This window comes from Lissotriton helveticus, chromosome 3_1, assembly GCF_964261635.1.
Source record: "Lissotriton helveticus chromosome 3_1, aLisHel1.1, whole genome shotgun sequence".
In the NCBI taxonomy this organism is placed as follows: domain Eukaryota; kingdom Metazoa; phylum Chordata; class Amphibia; order Caudata; family Salamandridae; genus Lissotriton; species Lissotriton helveticus.
Genome location: NC_136061.1, coordinates 536,020,759 through 536,039,007, shown reverse-complemented (window position 1 = coordinate 536,039,007; position 18,249 = coordinate 536,020,759).

Genomic DNA, 18,249 nt, shown 5'->3' with positions numbered 1-18,249 from the left:
AGTGCATTTCCCATTACATCCTATCATTAGGTTTCGAACCCCGTTATTCGCATAACCTGGGTTTATACCAATTCGCATTTTCAAGACTTCTCGCCTCAGACTTTGGCTGGGTAGCCGATCCACGTAGGGGAAGTGTTGGCTACTCTCCCAAGCCACTTTTATGTGTGCTACCGAGGACTTATGAACAAGGTAGTCCCGATCGTAGCTACGGAACATATTGACCCCCATGAATCTTTAATTCTTTTTTCCCAAATATTATGGGGTCTTGCGGCAAGCATACCTTCAAATCTAACACCCCATAAGACTTACTTATTGAAGCTCTGACCTCTTTTGCCCAGGGTAGCTCACTGATGGTAATTTCCTCCTTAGCCCATTGGGAGATTTTAGTAAGTTCCCCTACTCCCAACCGCTGCCAGAAGCGTACGAGGCTCATACAAGCTGTTATAGCCCAGGAGGTTATTCCCAACTCCAATCGTGCTGCCTGCACCATAGATGATTTAGGCAGCGCGAATAAACATTTTAATATATTTCCCTCCTCTCTATCCCAGGAGGTCTTGCCACTAAGGTAAAGAACCTCGGCTCCATACAAAAATTTTGGGGGGACCATTGCTTGATAGGCTTTTAAGACCGGCCTATCTGACCTTTCACCATAGGTATTATTAAATCTTTTTAGGCCTTTGACCGACGCCAATGCCCTTATTTTTAATGCTTGCAGGTGTGTGTGCCATTTCAAGTTACCTGAGAACCACATTCCCAAATATCTGTAATTGGTCACCCTCTGAAGCAAAACTGTGCCAAGATACCACGAGAACTTCGCTTTCCTTCTCCCAAAACATACAATTTTAGTCTTATCCATATTTACCACTAATTTTTTACTCGTACAATATTCTTTAAACCTATTTAGTTTTCTCTGGAGGCCTATCTCCGTTTGGTCCATAATGACTAGGTCATCGGCATAAAGTAGGCACGATATGTGCTTTCCTCCCAACTTCGGGTTCGCCCCTCTGACATCTCCTAATACTTGGGGTAGGTCAGCTAAAAACAGGGCGAACAGCAGGGGGGCTAGGACGCACCCCTGCCTTAAGCCGTTCCCAATAGGGATTCTCCCAGTCAGTCCTCCGTCCGTGTCCAATATTATCTGTGCCCAATTTTCTGTATGTAGTGCTTGGATAAGGACCAGCAGGTCATCCTGTAGTTCATACCCTACTAGTGTTGACCACAGCTGCTCCCTGTCCAGAAGACCAAAGGCTGCACGGAAGTCAACGAAACAGCAGAATAAATTACCCCTCTGATCAATTGACTTCCGTACAATGGACCACAGAGCAAAACAATGGTCAATCGTTGAGTGGCCTTCTTTGAATCCCCCCTGCTCTGGGGGTATTATCTGTTTGTCTTCCACCCACTCCTTTAGTAGCCCTAGAATTACCTTGGAAAAGACCTTTTCCCCTATATCCAGAAGGTTTATTAAGCGGTAATTTTTGAGGGAGTTTACATCTCCTTTTTTATGGATTGGCCTAACAATAGCCCCTTTCCAATTTGCAGGGAATTCACCTGTATTTAGGATCCCTAGAAACATGTTTGAAAAAAACTCTGCCCACCATTCTATGTTTGTTTTTATTATGACAGCTGGCAGGTTGTCCGGGCCAGCTGCCCGTGTTAGGTTTAGCCTAGTTATTATGTTTCTAATTCGATCTGGGGAAAAGTGGATTTTTAATTCTTCACTTATTCCTGGCCAAACATTTGCCATTATTCCCTCCCTCATTGGCCATTTCCCATACATTTCTTCTAGGTAGGTCAGCCACTTGTCCTCTGGCACTGAGCATTGCATGGTCCCTTGTACTTTTCCCGTACAGTCCTGTATTAACCTCCAAAAGCCTTTCACATTTTTATCTTCAATTACCTCGAGTAAGTTATCCCAACATTTGTCCTTAAAACTCCTTTTTTTATCTCTGATAACTGTCTTATATTTAACTTCAATTTTCTGAATTCTAATACCACTTCCTCACTGTAGTTACCTCTAAGGCGTCTTTCTTGTTTCTTAATACCGGCCTTCAATTCCCGGCATTCGGCATCAAACCAATGTTTGGTATTGTTAGGGTGTAATGTCGCATTGTTCACTGATTTGTTATTATTACACTTTAATTTAATCCGGAGGCATTCCACCAGTTGCCTTATTATACCCTAGTACCAGACTATGCTCTCTTCTGGTACAAGGTTACCCAAATTCACAGTAAGCTGATATGCGCTTAGTTTCTGTATATATTCATCGGTGATTCGTGTTGTTAGCCGCTTGGGGTATTCTACATCTACTAATAGCACTTTTTGTCTTTGCGGGGGGCTATTTACCTGAAGTTCAACCTGTAATGGATAGTGATCACTATCCTCCACCCTCAGAATTTCAGACTGTTTAATAAGATGGAAATGCCAGGCCTGTATGAATACGTAATCTATGGGGCACAATTGTTGCCCTACCTTAAAAGTACGCTTCGCTGACCTGTCCGCTTTCTTTCTACCGTTGGAACATACAAATGCCATAACCACCAACAATTGCCCAAGCTCATCAACTTTAGTTGAAGTATCGCATCAGGGAAATTGCTCCCGCTCTATTTTATATGCATCCAACAAGTCCTTCAGCCAGGAGTCCATTCTTTTAGGGTTCAATTTATGGTTGAAGTCTCCCAATATCATGAGCACATCCCTTGGAAAACGGTTACACACCTCTTCTAGGTCTGTTTTTAAGCGTTCCAAGTCTGCCTTATACTCATTTGCTTTCCCTTTCTGAATATACACATTTATAATGCATAGGCTTTCACCCCCGAACATATTATTTATTGTTCGCACTCTATTGCCCAGTGCCCAGTTGCACTTTAGTTCCAGGGGTTCAATGTCCTTGGCTATCCTTGTTGAAATCAACGTCATCAAACCCCCTGAGGGTCTACCCACCATATTCCTTTTAGCTGCTTTTACATAATGAGTGAAACCTATGGTAGCGGGGATTTCGCCGCACAGCCAAGTTTCCTGGAGGCAAACGATGTCGTTTTTCCTCAAGATATTTTTAAAATCCTCCTGTGACACTATTCTATTGTACCCATTTATATTCCAGGGCATTATAGATAGGCTGTGCGGCGACCCTACTTCCTAATCGATCTCACTCATAGAGCCATCTTCCTCACCACTCATGTATGCCAACTCTCTGTATCTATTCCCAGCAAGTACATCTTCCATATCCCAATACTTCCTTTCTTTTTAGTATTCTAATGCCTTCCCGTAGCATCTCGGACTCTGCCTTTTCTATAGCATCCTTTATTAGGGCTGAGTGGAGTAAAACCTTGGTTATTTACTCACCCTTACTGTTTACCGTAAACCCCACTTCTTTTAGATCAGCAGTGCTAACATATCTTAGGCTGGAGCACTTTTCAAATGAGGATAGTAGCTGGGAGCGATTCAAGGGGTTTAGTTTCTTGATTCTTTTCCCCCTTTCACTTTTCCTATTGGCTCTACAAATATCCAAGTGTCGGTAGGTGGATCTGTCTGCTGATGTTGACGATTCCCTTCTAACATTACTCCCCTTATGTGCCTACTAACTTCTTCACCTCCCCCTATTTTGGCCCCCTTCCAATAACTTGGGTGGGGTCCCTCCACACCTGGGGACATCTCCCTCTCCCACTCTACTCCTACACTCTTCTTTACCCCTTGGGGATTTCTTCTGGTAGCCTTTTTGTTCTCTCCCATATCCTTCCTCGTTGTCCCCCTGAATTGTTCACCAGGTCTACTGCTACTTGCACCTTGCTCTACGGAATTTAATTTTTTAGTTCCATGCCTAGCTACCTTATCTATTGTCTTATATACCGGCGTTACCCCCGCCCCCCTATGATCCTGGAGCTTTATGGGGTAACAATTGGGTCGGGCCTTAATCCCTTTCCTTCGCCTTAGTATATTTTGCCTTCTATACCTCTTATCCACATACCTCTTTATAAGCATGGGGCGGTAGAATACATATTCTGTGGGTGCGTTCTCTGGGGGGCCAGTCTCCTCTTCCACTTCTTCCCCCCTGGCCGCTTTATTTTCCTCCTGGGTTTCTACAGGTCTTACAACTGAGGGCATCAAGTTTTTAATCTGTGCTAATTCCCCGTTTATGCCCTTAAATTGGTCACCGTGTCTTTTTAAAATGTCATTATTTAGGACTGTAACCTCTAAAATACCCTGCAGAGTCTTCTGGAGCATTAGCATAACCTCGAGCATGGATAGGCCAGTAGAACCCGTCACCTCCAGGCTGTGTAAAGATATGCCTGATACATCTGATCCAACTATGTTTGGGGTCCCTAATCTTTCATGACCCTTATGGCTGGGAGCCTCTCCAGTAATGTTCCCTTCTCCCATGGAGTCACTACAGTCTACTCGTACTTCATTCACCGCATCTGCTCCTATGTCCTGGGTGAAAATCGACTGAAACATCCTTGGCGAGGATGATAAACGAGGTTCCGTTGGTATCTCAGCGATATTAAAGTCAGTCTGATTCAGGGCCTCAATGCTTGATGCAGCCGGATCCTCGATATATTGCGTGATCTCGATTACACTGGTCTCCTTTTCTGCTCTCTTTTCCTTTAAAATGTTTGTCAATAAAATCCTTAATGGTTTTTGATACCACCGACCCCCCTTTTGCGCCTGTTGACCTGGCAGATGCCGGCGCTGGGGGGGAGGGGGGGGGGGGGTGTTGCTCTAATGGATATTGTTCTACCAGCGTTTGGTGTTTTCATCTCATTATTTACGTCAACCAGGCCTTTAGGTGAGCGGGTCACGTCCGCTGTTCCCGATTTATTTCCTGTTTTTTTACTGTTTCTTAACACTCTGCGTGGTTTGGTTTTCCCTAGGGCCATTGCTTTTACTATGTCCTTTCTTTGCGTTCTGCTTCTCAGCTTCCACGGAGTGCGAAAGGATTTTCCTTCACCTTGGGGCCTTCAACACTTATTAGGTGCACAGCAATCCCAAGTATGCTTCCCCTGGTTATTTATTTATTTATTTATATATGTAAGGTGGGGAAGAAGAATTGTAACTTCACTTACCTCTGTTTCTATGAGCCGTCAGCTCAGAAACAAGGTGCTCTTGGTTATACTCTTGTCCAGAGCTGGGACCAGTGCTAGGGACCACGGCAATGCGGTAAAGCGGTCAGGTGGACGCACTGTTGATTGCTTGCTGGGGGTAGGTAACCAATGAAAGGCGGGGGAGCAAAGCTCTGGTCTGGTCTTGTCCACGTAACCACATATACCATCAGGCACCTAGAACCAAGACCCAGAGCCGTAAAGTACGCTATAACCGTCTACACACCACCAGTAAAGCAAATCTCTATGGCTCCCCTCGTCTCCTGAACTCTCCTAGGCATGAGGTTGCTGCTTAGAACGTCGCAAATTGTTCTACTTGCTGCTTACCGAGAGCTCCTCCGCTCCGCTTGAGGCTTTTGGCTTGTGTCAGTTCTCTGGGAACGCAGCTGCTCCTTTTGCTTCTGTCACACTTGTCTGCAGCCGTGACTTGCCGTGGACCGGAGCACCCGCGGCCGCTCGGAGCCTGCAGTGGTCCACAGCAGTGATTCTCCAAGGTCGGTCACACAGGGGGATTGGATGGGGCGCCGAGTCAGTTCAGTGCGTATCAATTCAGCTCGCTGGCTCCCACCGGCTTCCCTTGATCCCTCCTTGCTGAATACCAGGCACCGGGAAATCGATAGCCGGGAGCCGGGAGCTTTTTCTTTTTTGCTGAGTGCGGGAGCCGGGCAGGCAGGAACCAGGCGGGGGGGCTCAATAAACTCAGAAACGCTAGCACGCTAGCGAGACTCACCGCCCACCGATCGCCGCGGGCAGGAACCGAGCGGGGGGGGCTCAATAACTCGCTGAAACGCTGGAATGCTAGCGAGACTCGCTGCCCGCCGCTCGCCACTGAAGAGAAGTATGGCGTTCGGGCTCTCTGCTACGCCCTGCTCTCTGTCGGAAAGTCAGAATCTGAATCCCATGTTTTAAGATGGTTGGGGTAGAAACAAAATCCAAATCTCTCATTTCTTATTCATTCATGAATGAATTGGGGAGAGGAGTTGGCCTAATGGCTAAGGCGCTCGACCTCGGTTCGAGTCTTGGTAACGACGCCAAACATCCTGTGATTCTGGGCAAATCTCTTAATCTCCCCGTGCCTAACAAAAATGAATGTGTGATCTCATGTAACGTAACTGGTGCTATGTAAAGCGCTCTGATACCTGATTCAGTTTGGGTCAAGTTTGCGCTATATAAAACTCTGCAAAAAAAAAGTATAATTTTTAAATATACAAGTGAGCGGGTGACTTTTTACGGAAACCACACAAACCAGAGAAAACAAATACATTCCCCTGATATCAATCATTAAAACTCATAACCTACTGAAAAAAGGAGGAATCCAGATTACATCATATTTAAGAAATCGCAAAAGAGGGTCGGAAATCAGGCTACAATCTTCTATATTCATTTCATTTCAAATTCAAATGATATTACGATTTTATTACAACAGAGCAATGGGTCACAATTCCAAGTAGACATCACCAACTATTTTGAGTAATACATGTCATCATGATGTACCCTGGGAGATTTATTCGTTTTTATTAAAAATTGGAGGAGGAGGGTGTACTAAGCAGATTCTGTAATCTGAGAAAAACCATGCATATAATAATTTAACTATATGTTTGCTTAGCAAAATCGTTTCCTTATGTCCCTTTCCGATTTTTTTTAAGTGGATGTTTGTTAAATGAAAAAAGGCGTCGAAATTCAATGTATCAATTGCCTCCAATGACTCCCTAAGTAACAAACATTAAAGACATAATCTATCACAGAATTCTTTTAAAGCTGCTTCTAAAATTCACAAAAAGTAGCGGGAGGATTTCTCCATACACGCATACCTCAGTAGGAAAAGATCTAGCAAGAAATCCTGACACTAAAGTGGTGGTCTCGATCTTGTCATCCATCAGTGAAAAAGGGTATGATATTTATACCTATCACAACCTATGAAAACAGATGTCATAAGCCATTACTCAACAAAGTCTATCCTATATATTATGAACTTATTAGAAAACAGAGCACCATTAGCAATAGTCTAAAATCGATACATGGCCGGCGTTTTTAATTAAAACCACCCATGTTTGCAATCATGGTCAGACAGGCGTTATAGGCAAGCTCGTAATGAATTTTAGGTTTTGGCCGCCATCTTGAAATGAGCAAGTATATCGTCATGTCCTTTATATGTTGTGCACCCTCCTATTTTAGTTAAAAATGCAAGCTTTAAAAGAAACCAGTTAATTTTGGATTAAATTTGCAAGAGAGAAGGTTTGTAAAAGATTCTATACCATAACGCAGGACACCCCTATATCTTAGTTAAATTTAACCATTGAATCAAAGGCCTAATGTAAACACCGAGAGTGCCCCCACACTTACTTGTAAAGCAGCACCATTTCGGTCCTAGGCGCAAACGTTCCGGCCGTATTTCGTGAGCATAAAATCTGCAAGAGGGACCGGCGTTTAAATAGCCCACCCGCGATCGCACCGGAGATCAATTTCGCTCAAAGCACACACATCCTATCCAAGATGTTTCCGCCATCTTGTAATGGTCAAAAATACCAACGTAAGCCCTAATGGACCAAGGCATCAATCGTATACTGTCAGTAATGGTCATCAAATTTCCTCTCCCTCAGATGCCCACATTTATTTCTAGCTTCGCTTTTCCAGGGCATATTTGTGTCTATATAATGTTTTTCATTCCGAATATGTCCTATAATATGACGCAATAATGACCGCCATCTTAGGTTGGGCAAGATATTATATCGGCCTGATAATATAAGCTTAAATGAGAAAATAACAAACTGCTATAGTTTGGTCCCGATTATCTCAATAAAAAATTATATTTTTCCAAAATCACCTGCACATTTCAAAATGGCGCCCACGCTTCATTGTGTGGAATAAGTCCATCTTCTATTTTTCCGCACCGGTCACAAACTAACTTTATCCCGCTATGCGAGCGTTACCCATTCGTTAGCTACTCACACAGCTCACAGCCGTACCATAAACGCGGATTACTGGACGAAATTAGTATACCCTGACCTTCACACCCGTAAGTACAGCTTCATGTGGACTTCCAGTGTATTGTACGTTCACCCGACTCGCACGATTTCTTCATTTACAGAATGCTTCATCCACATTGTCGACCACGTGAGAACTTGCTTGTAATCTTGTACACAGTCACACCACTGTTAACGTTTTTTCACTTTGCAAGACCTGCGGATTGTACAGATTGCGTGGAACTTTATTTAGTGGCACTTTTACTCACCGCCTGAGTTATTTATTATTCACCCCACATGCACACCTCACGAGTTTAACCCAATACACTTGTTTCAATGCGCTGCAATTTCACCGCGTATCTGTGTATGTATTCCGCATCACCTTCATTCACTTAAGCCGGAGAATACCATCACTCACAACATCATGCGTTCACATTTGCTATTGCAGATATTTTATATCAACTCGAAGCACCTTTATTATTGACGCGCGTTTTTAACCTATCACATCTTCCATAGAGCATGAATAGTCACTTTCTTATAGTCAGCAGCTATACCGAGATACTTCCCCATTACTATTTGTTTTGCTTGTAGATTTATCTCCTGATGAAGGGCAACTCCGATGCCCGAAATGCATTGGGATTATGGATTTAATTTGGAGTTCTAACTGGGAGACATTCGAATTATAACTTTGTGAAAACCTCAACGTTTGAAAGATCAATGATCATTGAAGTGAAGTGATCATTAAAATCTGTTTGAAAACGGACCGTTTCGTTTTAAATTTGTGACTCAAATGAACACAAGATATAAACATTCATTTGTTTTTCAACGCTGTGCACCGGGGGACAACCCCTAACCAGGGGCTGCATTCTTTTTGTATGGAGAAATACTCGCGCTACTTTTTATGAATTTAAGAAGCGGCTGTAAAAGAATTCTGTGATAGATTATGCCTTTAATGTTTGTTACTTAGGGAGTCATTGGAGGCAATTGATACATCGCATTTCGACGCCTTTATTAATTTAACAAACATCCACTTAAAATTTTTTCAAAAGGGACTTAAGAAGAATTATTTTGGTACGCAAACATATAGTTAAATTATATCCATGGTTCTTCTCAGATTACAGAATCTGCTTAGTACACCCTCCTCCTCCAATTTTAAATAAAAACGAATAAATCTCCCAGGGTACATCATGATGACATGTATTATTCAAAATAGTTTGTGATGTCTCCTTGGAATTGTGACCCATTGCTCTGGTGTAATAAAATCGTAATGTCATTTGAATTTGAAATGAAATGAATATAGAAGATTTTAGCCTAATTTCCGACCCTCTTTTGCGATTTCTTAAATATGATGAAATTTGGACTCCTCCTTTGTTCTGCAGGTCATGAATTTTGATGATTGATATCAGGGGAATTTATTTGTTTTTCTCGGGTTTGTGTGGTTTCCGTAAAAAGTTACCCGCTCACTTGTATATTTAAAATTAAAACATTCATGAATGAATAAGAAATGTACTGGATATTACCTGTGTGTTGAACAAATTAATTGTTTTTATAGACTTCATATAAAATTGTGTTTTTAAATGTACATATTATTAATTCTGTATATATGTGTATAATAGATTTTGTATACATTTTCTAAAATTATGTTTATATATATATATATTTGTTTGTAGCCCTGAAGAAGTCTGTAAGGACGAAACGCATTGGCTACTTCGTGTCATTTAAAAAAAAAAACAAGACCTTGAATAAAGAAGTTATACTACGACCTGCTGATTTGTTTCTTAAAATGTGTCTTTTATAATCATATATATCACTGAGTGGAGTGCCGGATCATTGTTTGTTCATTATTGTTTTTGTGGAGTATTCCATAGGAAACTTAGGGGTATTGCGTTTCAGGTCCTAGGCACCCAAACAAATCATTGTAACCCAATGAGGGGATAGGTGCAGTCGTCTTTGCCTCATACCCTGTGAGTCTTTGTATGATCATAGACTATAATGTTGCACCTTAATAGTGTGGGCTATATACAGGGTTTACTTGACAGTGTAGTTCTGCCTAGTACCTCGCATCAGGTGTTAGACTAACGCATTTCAGTGTGGTAATCCGCATTACCGCACTGAAATGCATTGTCACGCATATGCGCAGTGTCTCAGCAGGTGTCGGACTGTGAAGCGCTGCCACTGTTGTAGAAGCTATGCTCCATTAGGTGAAGCTGCATGAGCCTGGTGAGCTGCTGGCAGTGTGCAGTGCATGAATAACAAATTTGCTAGCATTCGCCCCAAGAATTTTCAATTCTATTAAGGACACGGAGGTGAGGATTATGCTATCTCTCTCTTTACTGCAAATTAAAAAGCAGCCAATAAGAACATTTTTTACATAAAAAAACTAACATTCCTAGAATGCTTAGCATGTGTTACACAACAACCATAGAGACTAGCCCTATATATGAGCCTTGTCCGGTGAGCCCTTCCTCTTTCTTTGCCCAACGAGATGTGTCCAAACTTAAAGTGTTCATCATTGGGGGTGGGGGCTAGAGGGCACCAAGCAAAATGGCCGCACCTCTGTGAGGCTTGTGCGGTTCGGGAGTTTATCCGTCATTTATCCTGGTCGTTTCGACTTTTAATAATGTAAAAAGTGGAAATGTATGTACCGGAACGACGCGGCATAGCCTATTGCTGCAAAAAGCTGTCCTACCTGCCTGCTGAGCTTCTGATATCGCTGCTGACCTCCTACGCCCGAGGTGCACAACATGGCGGCAGTGAGAGTATAAGCCGCAGTGCTGGGCAGTGCTGAGGGGACTGACGGCAGCGGCTCGCCTTCAGCTGGGCCACTTGCGGGACCCGCATAAGCGGAGAGCCACTCTGCTAACAACGGGGAGGGAGCACGCTGCTCCCGCTCGACATCGGAGCTGCGGCCCAGTGGACGAAGTGCCGCGTCACTGTGAGCTGCCTCGGAGGTAAGCGGCCGCTGCGAAACTGAGCTGGGGACTCGGGGTTGCAGCCGGAACATCGTGCGGCGAGTGCTTGGTGCCCCCGGGCCGGCAGAACCCCTTGTGTGGCAGAGACAGTGTGGGGCATCTAGCACCGATCTGCCTGCGCGGGGTGGATCTCTGCCTGTCGGCCTAGCGGCCTATTGAGTGCCGGCCGTGCTCCGGGGCCCTGCCACCTGGACTGAGACGCCGCCCCGGGACACACAGGCAATAACCAACATTGGATGGGGCGAGGTTGCAGAGCGCCGTGAGAAGCTGCACTGGCCCCATCACAGGAGAGGCACTATATCCCTGTAGCGGGGAGTGTGTGAAAAGCAGCGAGTCTTCTAAGACCCCCAATACTGCCCGGTGGCACGGTCCCACCTCTAATTCTCCTTGGGTTCGTTACCAAAATAATGAGGCAAGCGCTGGGAACTGGAAGACAAGAAAAAGGTTTATCACTCGAGGAGACCACGTCAACTGCAGACACTGGGATGTCTCAGGGAGGTGTTCTGCTGGCAACTCCTTTAGCACTTCCTTGACACAATGCATTTGTGTCATCATGGTTACACAAGCCCAACAATGTTTCATCAACATGGTTACATAAGCCCAACATTGTTTCATCAACATGGTTACACAAGCCCAACATTAATTCTCCTCCCACCCAGGTCAAAACAGACAATTTAATCTTGCAGATGGACCTTGCTTCAGGGTCTAAAACATGTGAGACCGGCCAGATCTAAGAGCCCGTTCTGTTGATAAAAACAAAATGGCTGCGGTCGGTCAGAATGACTGCAGTTTATGTGCACGTAGGAACTTCCATCAGACAAGATGGCGAAGATAATGTTCATGATTGTCGTTTTGCTTTTAACAGTCGCCCCTTTGAACATAACTAGCCAGCTTGTCAGTCTATTTCGATCTCCATAATGTCCTGTATCTCTTGTTCCTGCATTACTCTCATTTTTGTTAGCTCAGTGTCCATAGTCTTAGGGGGCAAGGTACTTATGCAAAGAGAACGCAAAGGTGGTATACAGTGTACACCCAAACAACAACCACATATTGCCAATACTGGGACCAAGAGAATCATTGATATTTTCCTACCCCAGTCCTTCAAGATGCCCCAAAGCCAACCTCCAATTGTCCAAATCTCTGATCCTTGATGAATTTCTGAAGACAGTCTGTGGAGATGTTCGATTGCTTCATAGACAGAAGGTGAATTATCAGTGATGTATATGCAGCAACTGGCACTGATGATGCGACATGCTCTTCCACGGTCTGCTAGTACCACGTCCAGGACCATGCGGTTTTGTAGGGCCACCAGACGGACCGCTTGAAGCTCGGCAGTGTTGTTGGTGAGGATGCCAGCTGTGACGTTCAGGGCGGTTTCTACCGCTTGAGACAGATGTCTGATGGCTCGGCTGTTTGCCATCGGACCCCATAGCGGGAGGAGCCCTTTTGCTGCGTCGAGGAACTGTGATGCGGCAGAGTCTGCTTGATCAGTGTCTTTAGAACGCTTTTCTCGATGATGCTCTGCAGGGGCTGTGTAGGTTGGTGGCAAAACAAAGGCGATGCAGCACGTGCCCCCTCAGTTTCTTGGGAGCCAGGTGTAGGCTTTGGTTCTACAGACAAAGTACATGTTGGGTGATGCAACAAATGCTGGAGGGTTGGCAGTGTTCAAAGTCCTTACAATGTTACAAGTGCTGTGACCCACATTCTTAGTCATACGGCCTTCAATGCATACAAGGCCAGAGACGTTCACCACAGATAGGGCCACAGTCAGTGTTGCAGCAGTTCTTTTTTTCAGGTAGGAAAATGTGGCTCTGACAGGATTATTGAACACTTGTATTTCCACTCGTTCTTTGGAGGGGATATTCATTGGGAATGTCGCATTGAAGGTGTGAAGGCAAAAGGGAGCGGCTGCTCTTCCTGTTTTGTTTAGCCAGAACTCGTTGTAGAACTGAGCGATTGTCCCATCGGAAGTGGCATTGTCTTTGTAACTCTCTTGTAGGAGCATCATCCAGGCAAGGCAAGATCCGTGAACAGAAAAGGGTGAAGGGATGAAAGGGATGGAATGTTCAGTGGCATGTGGTAGCAGCCCACAGACCCAACAGTTAATGGCATTGGTGGCAAGATTGTACTGGTGCAGCATCTGTACGAAAGAATTATTCCAGAATTCTTTGCGTCGTTCTCGGAGATGTGGCGACCGTGATACCAGGTAGTATTCTTTCTTGGTGATTGGTTGCATGGTTGGGGACAATGTTCTGTATGCAGGTGCATTCTTTTCAATGATCCAGAGTGTGACCATTAGCAGGAGGTAGGTGAGAAATGCGGCTACAAGTGCAATTGTCTTTGTACTGTGCAGTTCAACAGACTTGGTGTCTTTGCGGTGGCTCTGCAGGTGTTCCATTTCTTCCATCATCTTCGAGGAGCTCACCAACTGTTAGGACCACAGACTTTTGTCTGGCGCTTTTCCTGGTAGCGTTGTTTGGCTGTGCTACTGATCTGAGACTCTGAATCAGTTAGTGGCCTGGTTGTTGGAGCTCCCCCTTTTCGTTGATCTTAGGTTGTACCCTTCCTTGGATGGCACAGTTGGAGGGTGTCTTCTTGTGGGTAGCAACTCAGAGCTGGTCGGTCCTTTGCGAGTACTTCTTCTTGCACCTCCACCTCCTCACAGGTTGCCAGCGTTGGAGGGACTTTCTTGCAGTGATGGGTGTGCAGCCAGTTTAGTTTTCCTTCCACTCTGAGGGCAGTTCGAGTTCGAGTGGTGATTAGGATTTGCCAGGGGCCCGTCCACCTGGGCTCCGGATTCTTCGTTCTTTGGAAGTTGCGAACTAGGATGAAGTCCCCAGGCTTTATCATGTGTCTTGGGCCCCTGGATACGTCAGGCAAGGCTTGCTGCACCTGTTGGTGGATAATTGTTAGCTCGTTTGTCAATTTATGCAAATAATCTGACATTAATATGTTTCGGACATCGTTAATTCAGGTGGGTCTTGGTGCCGCCCAAATGCTCATAGGCCTGCCGAAGACCACTTCATACAGGGACAGTCTGTGTTTGGTTGGGGTGGAGCGCATTGATAGCAATGCCAATGGAAGGGCGTTGGGCCATTTCAAACCGGTCATCGCAACTATTTTGGCTAGCTTTATTTTCAATGTTGCATTGTGGCTCTCTACCAGGCCCACTGATTGGGGGTGGAAGACGGCATGGAACTTTTGTTTTACCCCCAACCCTTTCAGTATGTTCTGTATCACTTCGGCTACGAAGTGTGGGCCGTTGTCGCTCCATAAAATTCTGCAAAGGCCGTATCGGGGGAAGAATTCTTTCAACAATACTTTTGCAGTGGCTATGGCAGTATTGTCGCAGGTGGGATATGCCGCCACCCATTTGCTAAAAGCGCACACAACCACCAGGACATATTTTAGACCATGGCATCTCTCTAGTTTAATGTAATCCCTTTGAATGACTTCAATGGGGTGGTGAGGGACTCCAAACCTTCCTCGTGGTACTACTGTCCCTTTCCCTGGGTTGTGTTGTAGGCAGACTATACATTGTTGTACTAGGCATTTTGCAGATTCTGTTATCTTGACATTATGCCATACTCTGGTGATTAGTTCAATCATGGGGGTGGAGCCTATGTGTGCTGGTAAATGTGCCATGGTCAATATGGGGATGAGGTAGGGTAACAGCCATTTATTTCCGTGTTTAGTTCTCCAGCAATCTTCCTCGTCTTTTAGCCCCACCCTTTCCCACTCGGTCAATTCGTCTTGTGTGCCTGTAGTCTGTATGTCCCTTACAGTGGTCCTAGCGTCAGTCCATTGTTCAGCTTGTGACCTGGTGTAGGAGAGTAGGGTCTGCTATCCTATGGTCACCCCAAATTTTTGCTTTTTGCTTCACTGGTTTTCGACTACTGAGGCTGTGGGCCTGCTGATCAGACCCCCAGCCTGCTGTTCTCTCACTAAATTAATGACACATGTGCTATAGGCACATACCAATTGGAAATGGACTCCTTGTCAGCCCCTGTAGAATGCACTATAGGTGCACAGGGCACAGGAGCCACTAAGGCCTACCAGGGGCTGCAGCATATCTTTTGCCACCCCTGGCTGGTTCTTAAATTGACACAACTGGCTGATCACTCAGCTGGGGTAAGGTGGTGTACACACCCCTTGCTTAGATATAGTATACCTATGTCTAAACCTATATCTGGACACATGTAAACCTGTGAGCCACTCCTATAGACAGGCCTCACCAATCCTGGAGGCTGGGTGCTTGGTTTTTATGTGAGATGGAGCTCTAGCATGAGCTGAGCCTGTCTGCAGCCGTCGGGAACAAATCCCTAAGCTGTTTCAGGATAATGCCATACCATATACTATTAAGTGCCTTATAATCCTCGCGGTTATTTAGCAACTCTGGTTTGGCTTTATCAAAACATGTCGTGTAAGGTGTCATACGCTTTGGAATACCATCCCCTCGCCAGTTCTGGCGACGGGGATGGCATTCCACCCCTCTAGAGGGGTAAGACATGTTACTTCACTTTAATGCGGTTGATTTCTCCAAAGGCCTTAAGATCCACAAAATGGATGCCTCTGCCACAGACAAATGTCTGGACCCCTGGAACTGACCGAAACCCAGTCAAGGGGGTCCTGGACAAAGGGTTTCCTGTCACAGGAGGGTGTCACCGCCCTCCAGACAGGAGATAGTGTATTGTAGCAGGGAGGTTTGAAAGAAACCAGACACTGCCTGGGGCGCACAAGGCTGCCCCTTGCATAATCCGGCCAAACCGGTTCTGGGGCACTCCAGCCCTCGTGCCAGGGCGGCCTGGATCAAAGGAAGGGGGTGTATCCACCCACTTCCTGGGTCCCACCCATAGGAGGGGACCTAGCAGGTAATCACGCCCACCAGATTCGAATAAGAGTGGGAGCAGTGCCAATGCACATCAGATTTCCTGGAAGAAACATTTGAAACGATATTCTGGACCCTTCGCCCTCCATCTCAACGTGGAAGCCCGAAGAATCTCCCTTGTGGTCAAGGAGTGACCACCCTGCAGCAGCAGGCACCATCCAGCCCTCGACGTCTACTTAGTTGCAGTTCCCGCCGGAACTCGAGCGACTGAGATCGACGAGATCAAGCCTGCCCAGCTTCTAACAGCCCGATCCACAGTCCCTGCAAAGCTGAGACCCGTGGAGGCGACCGGAAGCGTGGGGCACGCCATCTTGAAGTGACCACGAGACGCTGACCGTGCGGCCCACGAGTGACCCTCGAAGCTGTACACCGGGGTTTGAGAAGCCCCCACCCTGAGCTACTCCTGAGCCGAAGTTCAGCCCTCCACACTCGACGAGTGCTGCGTGGGGCCCTTTGGCACGATTTGGCTCAACGCGTTGGCCCGGTCACTTGCCAGCTGGCTTGTGGTCCCTGTGCCGACGAACTACCAAAGAAGACTCGTGATTCTGGTTGCTCCAGATCCACACCAGCTCCCCTGAAAGGGAGCCCCGACTCTGACCTTCCTGGTCCGAGTGAGACGCCATCTTCCAATCCCGCGTGGATTGCTCTTACCAAGGCTTGTTTGCTCCAAACCGGAAGCCGACTGCACCGACGGTGAGAGCCTGCGTGGGACAGATCGTGACCTGCTCCTGGACGTCGCAGATGCCCCAGAGCCCACGTGACAGCGAAGAGAAGCGCCTCGACGACCACCTGATTGCGCCCGACATTGCCTGGTTCCGTCCTGGTTCCACCCTGGTCACTGCTGAGTGACCCAGACTCTGTCCCCTCTGCTTTCAGGTACTCTACAACTTGAGTCCACCCTTGGACTCCACCGGACACTTCGTCTTCACCCTGCCTGCAGCCCTTTCAGCTTCAAGCACCAAGAGCCTGCGTGTCAAAACCCGACGCCACTTCGACCCTGTGCACCCACTTCCTGTGGGTGAGGTAACTTTGCTCCGCCGGTGTTCCCACACTGGTGCACACCTCTAGGGTCTGTGTGTTAAGTTTTGTTCCTCTAGGTTCAGCGGAAGTGTCCTTAAACTTTAACTATTTGACTTTTACGCACCATTGGTTAACATTGGTGCATGCGTGCGCTTTCCGCACATCTCCCGAATCCCGAGGGCCATTCCCGACTTCAGCATTGCTTGTCCTGACTGCTCCCAGCGATTCCCTAGGCCCTAGGCCTAACCACTGCTCGAGTGGCCTCTCTTATACCACTTGTTTAGTATATGGTTTGAGTGGCCCCCTGCCCTCATCCATAATTGTGCAACTTTGTATGTTTAAACAGTGCTTTTGATTTAACGCTTGTGCCCCTTTATTCATAAAGAATACTGGGGATTGTTTTTAGTAATAAACACATATATTTTTATAATATATACTTGTGTGGTGTCCTTTCATTTGGTATTACAGGATTGTATGTGGTAAAACAGCTCGCTTAACACGACCTCTTAAGTTAAGCCTTTAGGCTGCTTAGTCCATGCTACCACTAGGATAGCTTGTCTAATAAGGTTGACTTACAACCAGACACCATAAGGGGATTGTTTGGTCAGGTAGTAGGTGGTTCCAGAATTGGAAACATCCCCTACCAGGCCAACTTCTCACATTGGTGAGCAGCGGTGCGGATTTGAGCTTGCTGTTGTTTTACCATTGCAATCTTTATATCAAATTGAAAGATCACATCAAGTACCTCTAGGTACATATAAAATCAAAAGCTTAGCATATTAAGTTCTACTGAACTTAGTAGTTGTAGGTTGAAGGGAGTAGCACACCCCTGACTACAACTCACTAGCAAGGTCCAGTAGGAAAACACTTAGTGTAGGTAAGTGCACCACTTACACCTCACTAGTAACCATGTCTGACACAGGAAAGGCCTCAGGGTCTAGTCCTGTGACAGTTGACCCTACCCAGGCAACTTCTGGATATGACAAACTAACCCGCAGAGACTTGATTGTCTTGTGCAAAGCAAGAGGGTTAAAAAGGGGCAGAAGCCCCACCTGCCTAATCCTGGTAGAACTCCTAGAACAGGATGACTTAGAGAAGGCAAAAGCAGCTTCCCTAGATACAGGAACTGGAGGGAACCCCCCTGCAGTTGATCCCCCTGAAGAGGAGGATGATGAGGACTCAGAAGTTGAGGACTTAGAAGTACAGGATCAGGGTAGCCAGGTTCCAGTTGGTAGGCTTAGCCAGGCCAACTTGGACCTACTGGGGAATGGAGAGGGCCAGCACCTCCCCAGAACCCAACATGTGAT